The sequence below is a fragment of the Lepidochelys kempii genome, chromosome 7 (genome assembly GCF_965140285.1).
Source record: "Lepidochelys kempii isolate rLepKem1 chromosome 7, rLepKem1.hap1, whole genome shotgun sequence".
In the NCBI taxonomy this organism is placed as follows: domain Eukaryota; kingdom Metazoa; phylum Chordata; order Testudines; family Cheloniidae; genus Lepidochelys; species Lepidochelys kempii.
In genome coordinates this window covers 47,221,054-47,228,709 of record NC_136386.1, presented here as the reverse complement: position 1 = coordinate 47,228,709, position 7,656 = coordinate 47,221,054, and the positions used below count along the sequence as shown (strand labels likewise).

The window sequence follows — 7,656 nt, the reverse complement described above, 5'->3', positions numbered from 1 at the left end:
CAAAGGCCGGAATCTGTTTATTATTATTATTATTATTTATTTATTATTACAGTAACACCCAGGGGTTTCGATCCCCCCCAAACATAAAAAGACACGGTCCCTGCCCCAAGGAGCTTACAGTGTAAGACAAGTGACAGAATGGGGGAGAAGTTTACAATTGAATATATCAATCTATTTATATACACAGACACACATTATTATATATACATTCTATGCACTGAAAAGGTAACGGATACCAGCCACTTGCAATAGACTCAAGAGACTGTCCTCCCTGGGATCCTGGAAGAAGTGGGTCTTGAGGAGATAGATGAAGGTGGAGGAGTGAGGACAGTGACTTTATGGGACTCCAGGGAAACGTATACAGCATGTGTATGCAGAGCAGGCTCTGTGCAGCCAGGAACACTCCTAACTGTAAAGAAAGTCCTGAAGTGCAAGTGAGAAGGGAAGCAAAGCAGGGGTAGGAGTGGGTACAACTGCTGGGAAGATTTCAGTGACTGTACAGCCCCCTCCTGCCTGTAAGGAGGCCAAGGGTGAGAGGATTGGCAGATGCAGCAGCTGGCCACGTGCAGCAGCTGGCCACGTGCTTTCTGAGGGCCCAGCTCACTTCTGTAAATGGAACACTTGTGGCCAAACAGTGATAATGTTCAGGATAAGTAACCACATTATTAACGGGGGAAGCTTTTGGCAGTAAATTAAAAATCTTGGCTCCTGGCCTTGGCATTGCTCATGCCTCTTAGGAGACATTAATATCCCAGCTCCCCAGCACTCCCATTCTCACTTCATTAAAGAGCCAATAATGATACATATTGATGGTTTTATTCTGCGTGGAGGCTGCTTAATGGCTAATATTTCACAAGGTGTTAATGGGGGCCTTCCTTTATGAAGTGAGCGGAAGGGGTCTGCCTTTAATCTCTTTCACAAGCTGTGTAATTTTACCCATTTTCGCTACTGTGACAGATATTACGCAGACCTTTAAAGAGCCACAGAAGCCTCTTGAGAAACTTTGGAAAACACTGTTTAGAGGTAATCCTGCCCAGGCATCATAGTCTCGATGTTCCCTTTGTTCTGGAGCCCTAGAAACATTTGATTAGCTGGAACTCTGTTTTTTAAGGCCCTGTCTACAATGCAGGTACAACTGTCTTTATGTAACCAGTAGAGTGCTTCTTCATTACTGAGTTAACTCAGGTGTTACCCATCACCTCCCTCTTCTGTCCACACATAAAACCCTCTCCCCTGAGGGTAGTGGTGCTTTCAACCCAGGCTAATTGGCCTGGCTGGGGATGTGAGTTAGAGCCCAGGTTCTGCTTTTACTCCAGCTGGCAATCTGCCTCTGTGCAGTGAGAATGCACACTAGATCAGTTCTCCAGTGCCTCCCACAATTCCCTCCATATGCTCACAGGGGCAGTGGAGTTCTCCCACCATTCACTGGGAAAGAGTTCTCCACCGACTCGGTTTATTGCAGCACAAAGGACCATGGGAGGTGCTCCCAGAAGTCCTAGTGGTGCACACGGAGGAGCACAGTTGGAGTAATGGGTAGGGCTTTGCAGTGTGGTTGCTCGCACCCAGGTGTCAATCATCCAGACTAGTGCCTTTTAACAGACCATCCCTGGCCCAGAGAGCTTCCAGTCTAAATAGACGAGGCGGAAGGGAAAAAATGGCATGCAGGGTGAAGTGAGTTGCCCAAACTCACAGAGTAGGTCTGTGGCAGAGCCTGGAGTACAAGTCAGGGAGTGCCCAGTTCCACTGGCCCCTGCTGGGACGGTCTTGTCTGAGCTGGTCAGAGTCACTCCAGCCGTGTTTTTCACAACCCTCCCATTTGCGCCGACACCTACCAGGCTGGCCAAGGCTCTAATCTGCCTCCATTGAAATCAATGGGAGTTTTGCCATTGACTTCACTGGGAGCAGGTTCCAGTGTTTGTGTCAGTGTACTCCAGTCACCACCCTCCCCTAACCCCTTGGTGGTGGTAGCCTTTGGGTGTGGCCACTACTCTGTTCATTTCTCAGGTGCATTCCCCAGTGGGTGGGTTGGCTCGCAGCATCTACCCGAGTCAGGGACTCTGCGGGGCTGGCAGAAGCCAGGTGTGGGGATACCATCCAAAGCAGGGCTGAGGTTAAACAGGCCCTGCTTTTTCCGGATGGGGACGACTGCACTGCACTGCACTCAGAGGGGTGTGACTGCAGCATGCATAGATGTACCCGAGCTCCGTAGATCAGCGCCAGTTCAAGTAACAGGGAAGCCGCTGCAACATGGATGGTACAAGCCCACCGGAGACCCTGGGGACGAACTCGAGCGGCCAGCCTGTGCTGGGGCGTCGCTGCTAGTGTTACTCAAGCTAGCGTTGCTCTAGCCAGCTCAGCTATGTTTGCACATGCTGCAGTCACCCCCTCACCCCCTGATTGCCATGTGGACATACCTAGGATGCCCACCCTGGCATGGTGGCAGCATCTCCTGGCTGAGCACAGACAGTTACTGATACTCCAGGCCCCTGAGCACTGGGGGCAGTGACCCAGTGCACCAGCAGCTCACTTTGGCGATAGTGGCCCTTTAAAAGCGAGGTCCGCAGGAACTGGTGATGTTCTCCGGTGGCCAGCCCCAGCGTATTGCACGGCTTCAATCCCTATATGAAATGAGCAGTATAATCACATAGGAATAAAAAGCCATAAAAGACAGTGGGACACAGGACACGTCTCCTCTGCTGGCAGCAGACAGGCCTCTGAGTGGCATGCCATCAGGTATGTCCTCCTATCCCCTCCTCCTTCCCTCTCTCTTCCTTGGGGAGGCTGCTGCTCTGATGCCTTCTCACAGCACATCTGGCTGCAGAACTGACCCTGGGGCAGGCTCAGATGGGAGCCATTCCCTGGAACATGATGCATGAAGGAGTCTTGATGGTCTTCATCGGGTCTGTGCAGGTGGAGGATGCTGGGGAAAGAGAAAAACATTTCAGGAAAGGAACAAAGAAAAAAAAGAGAGAGACAGAGACTCAAGCAGAAGGGACCTAGGGTGGACTGGTTCTGGAGGGGGTGGTCTCTGGAGCAGAGTGCTTGTCCATATACCCCTGAGCTCAGATCTCCGCTCCAGATCGTTAGGTAGTGATGAGTGTCATGCCCTTGTGGCATCAGCTTCTGGCTCCTGCCCAGGATTTTGGAACAACTAGAGAACTGTCCCCGGTGTATCCATCCCAGCTTTTACATTGACTCCACTGCACACTGGACAGGTCTTAGCCTGGGGCACAGGGGATGGTGAGGCTGGAAGGGTCTGAGGTTGTTGGACACTGATCTAAACGTGCCTGGCTCTCTTTGGTGTAGGACTGGGGCTGGAAATGCTGGCAGAGCTGCCTGCTCAGTCCAGTTTCTAGCACTGTTTGGTGGTGAGTCATTCGCAGACCCTGCCCCATTAAACCTACCTGGTAGGATTGCAGCCTCCATTCCAACCCTGACTGAATCTAAGTGCACAGAAACGTGGGGGGGAGTTAGCTGAAATGTCTGTCTGGTTCCCGGGGTTTGATTCAGGGCAAAGGTGAGAGTTTCAGGTCTCATTCCATCCTAGCCAGTTCACCCAGCCCTGCCTGATTTGCAGCGTGCCCAGAGAAACCTTGCACTCTCTCCTTCCCGTCCCTCTCCCCTCCTCCGTCCTGCTCTCCTCTGCCCCTCGCTCCTGCAGCTTTCCTTGCCCCAATCCTGCCATGTGCTGGACATCCTCTCATCCCGGGGACTGTCAGCAGCATAATACCCTAGATCTTCAGAGGATCAGCTCCTCTGCTTGGAATCCCAGGTGAAATCCTGGCCTCCCCAATGCAATGGGAGTTTTACCATAGATGGCACTCGGCCCACAAATTCACCCCTCGTGCGTGAGAGCTGTGATGCTCTGGGCCACTGTGTCTGATGCAGAGTGACAGAATAGAATAATAGAATATCAGGGTTGGAAGGGACCTCAGAAGGTCATCTAGTCCAACCCCCGGCTCAAAGCAGGACCAATCCCCAACTACATCATCCCAGCCAGGGCTTTTTCAAAACTGTCAGGGCCCGATTTCAGCTGAGCCTCTGCAGTTGTGCTCCTGATTGTGTGCTCAGTTACTACAGATTGCGTGTTTTCCTGAGCTAGTGACTGTAGACACACGTATCTATCTGGGCGCACCCCAGGCCCCGCACCGGGGTGCACGCACAGTACCTGTGTATCCAAAGCGGACTCATACACGTGCATGCAGTTTTCACCAGCAATTGCGTGCATGCATTAACAAAAAATTAGGCTATTTTTTGCCCCAGTAAGGGGCAAATCCTGACCTGCATGTGGCTGCATGGGAGAGAATAGTGCATAGGGAGCCTCTTCCACCCCACCCCACATGCAGGGTAAGATCTCAGCCTAGCGCTCAGTAATGGGTTGCAATGGGGTGTGGGCCTCAGCTTCTACGCTGGCTTGTTCCATTGCCAGGGCGTGGCCAGATACCCAGTCAGCTTGGGTAGGTGTTGCAGCCATGGCTAAACGGGTGTATCCTTCCCCTTTGCAAAGTCTGCTCCACTCTGCATTGCTTCCTCCTGCTCTGCACAGGCTAATCTGTGTTGGCGTGAGGGCTCAGGTACCAGTGAATGGCCAGCACACGCCCTACCCACCCCCGAGGGGCAGGACTTTGCCTTACTCTAGAGAAGAGCACTCGCATATAATCAGGCTCATGTCATGAGGGCAGAAGGCAGCTGCTCACTCACAACTAAGCTAAAGTTGTCTCCCTCCTCAGTAGCTCAGGCTGTGACTCATGGAGCAGGGGCCACGTTCCCTGCCCTGGTGAAAGGGAAGAAGAAATATTTGTAGTATGACTGCTGTGTTAACTTATAAAGATTCTCTCTCTCTGCCTCTGTGCTCACACTTAGCCCTCCGTACAGTGTTACACACCTGCATCTGCTCTCCTATGCCTGAGCACAAGCATGCCACACACCTGCTGTATGCTCCCACGTAGCTGTGCAACCATTTCTTCACACCTACTGATTTGGCTTTTTCAGGCTCCTTCGGGCCCTGGGGGAAGAAGCTCAAGGGGACCAGAGCTCATGTTAGTGTGGCCCCATGATAAATGGCTCCCCAAAGGAAGGATCATGGAAAACACAGAAACAGATTTGCATCTTAAGACACTCAGCTTGATCCTGACGCTGCGCTGGTGGGTCCCCATGGTGCTTGATTGCATAGTCCTAATACTGGCTGTGGCTACTCCCTGATTTGAAGTTGAGAGGAACAGAAGGTTAATTTCAGCTCATCTTTGAATGCTGCAGCCCACACTACACTGCAAGGCCTGGGGTACTGTGCAAACGCCGATCAGCAGACATGCCAGCCCCGACACAATCTCTTGGCCCCACATGGCAACGGAAAGCTACAGAAGAGCGCATCGCGGTTCATCGTCCACCACCTAGCCGCTCTGACAGGGTGAGAATGAGGGACCAATTTCCAATCCTGCGAGCACAGCAAGTCTTTCCAGCAAGCTGTCAGCACCTGGTACACACTCCTGTCAGAGAACAAATCCCCTGGCAGCCCATTAGAAGCAGCTCCAGGCTGGCTGCAGGATATCTTGACAGGAGGCCAGACAACAGAGTGAACAAACACAGATATTCTGTTAAGAAGGTGTACGTGGGCGGAATGAAATCTGGGATCTATTACTCTGTTAGAGGCCATTTGATGAATACTTACAGAGCAGCCTATCGAGAGGAGCAGAGCATGGAAAAACGCTTCCTCTCAAGCATTTCTCCTGCCTCCATGGCATGAAAATCACATGTATCGGCCTCTTTCTCTCTGCACCAAGCTTGGGCTTCTCATTAGTGTAAGTGCCAATAGTGGGTCACACAATTCTCTCCTGTTACTCCCGGCCTGTAGAGGGGTCTAGTCAGCCCTCAGTGGCATGCCCTGCCTGTACAATAACAAGAGCCATCCCAGAACCCACCTTCCTGGATTTGCAGAGAGATGGGGTCTTGGCAGAATTGCTCGGGTTGTGTGCTAGGACGATTTCTATGCTGGCCAAATGGACCTGTAACTCACCCCCTGCTGTGCCACCAATGGCAGATGTTGTGGTGCAGATGGGGATCAGACTGTGGGTGGGGTTGGTGCTGCGGCCGAGCCCTGTCCACAATACAGCTCCCACAGGGGGTGAATGAGGGATCTCAGCTTTGCCAGTGTGGAGAGGGCTTTGGAGGAGAGAGTGTGGGGGGGAAAGCCTTGGCCCGTAAGGGTAAGAGTAAGGGGCCCGGACGGCACTTTGTCACTAAGGCAGGACAGAGAGAATAAGTGGGGCTAAGAGGGACTTAATGGGGTAAGCACGTAGCTGGGAACCAGGAACTCCTCTGCAACTGACTCCTTCTGTAACCTTGGGCTAGTCACTTGACTGCTCTTTGCCTCGGGGATAACACTACCTACCTGACAGGCAGGGACAGCCATTAGTTGCACAGCACTAAAGAGGTGGGGCCAGGCTGCATTTCAAATCATCCCCTTGTTGCTTCCCACAGGAGCATTTGGATCAGCCAGTTACCCAGGCAAGGATGAGCTGGTTCCAGCGTGCTGGATTGGGCCCAGCTTGAATGACACAGGAGGCAGTGAAAATAAGCCTGGGTGACCATTTATTATGCAGCAGCATGATCCCAAACTCAAAAGATTGGGGTCCCCAACCCTGCCTGAGAGCCTGTTGCAGAGGCGCTGCTGCTGCCTGTGGGGAGCCAGGAATGACCTGGGCTGGTAACGCAGAAGAGGTGAAATGGCAGCTAAGGAAAAGCACTTGCTTCCCCTTTGAGGAAAAGAAGTGGCTGGTGAGTACCAGAGTGGTTCCAAAAACGTTCTTCCAGCTCTCATTCACAATTGCATTGTAAGTTATTTAGTGACAGCACATCCCAGTTTGGCTTTTCCCTGAGTGCAAGGTCGCAGGCTAAGGAACAGCCCTCTCAGACATGGAAAGAGAGCGAATCGGTTGGCACCCCCCCTGGTGTATGCAAGGAAAGATGAGCTTTGCTTGTCCTCAGAGGGATGGGCACAAAGAAAGCTTTAAAACTTAACAGGACACTAAACCATATTACAGTGTCATGGTCCTGGTCCTCCTCTTGTCAGATTTTCCTTGTGAAAGAAGCAGTAGAAAACCAGAAGAAAAAACTCCTCGGCACAGTAATACTTTAGGTTTAATTTTCAAGAACATATGAAACCACTCCTCACCAGGTGATGAGATTGGGCCATCAGAGATAATTCAACCAATCCAAAGATTTTTATTAGGCCATCAGAGGTAACTTAGTTGATCAGCGTATGTGGCTGCTAATTTGCTACCAAACTGTTTGACTTTAATTAAGGGCACATATAGGGATAAACTGCAAGATTCAGAGTGGGATTTCAAACCCCATAAAGTTTAGGGCGATTTGGATACCGGGTTTTGGTTCATACTAGTCTCTTGATAAAATGCTTTAAATCTACCTTGGGCTTTTCCCTACAGTTGAACTAGGTTTGTATTATTTGGTTATGATAGCTCAGCAGCAAAGAGCAGTCCTTTGATCACATCATAGATCTGCAACACAATCTCTTTTCCAACTGACTGTGGGATTTTCGCTACTGGTAGCTCTCGATACACACACGCATATGGAAGTGACGGCCATCAGTGTGATCACCTGCATTTATCATTCTGCTTTGGCCATCTCACCTGCACTTTG

At 51.2% G+C, this 7,656-nt stretch overlaps 1 long non-coding RNA gene across 1 annotated transcript in view; it reads right to left on the bottom strand.

The window, feature by feature from the left end:
• Positions 1–9: 9 nt before the first annotated feature.
• The window catches only part of LOC140914535 (uncharacterized), a 77,907-nt gene continuing 70,260 nt past the window's right edge, over positions 10–7,656 (bottom strand). The window contains exon 4 of the long non-coding RNA XR_012159891.1: positions 10–2,920. This is a non-coding gene — a long non-coding RNA (uncharacterized LOC140914535). The remainder of the gene's footprint in view (positions 2,921–7,656) is intronic.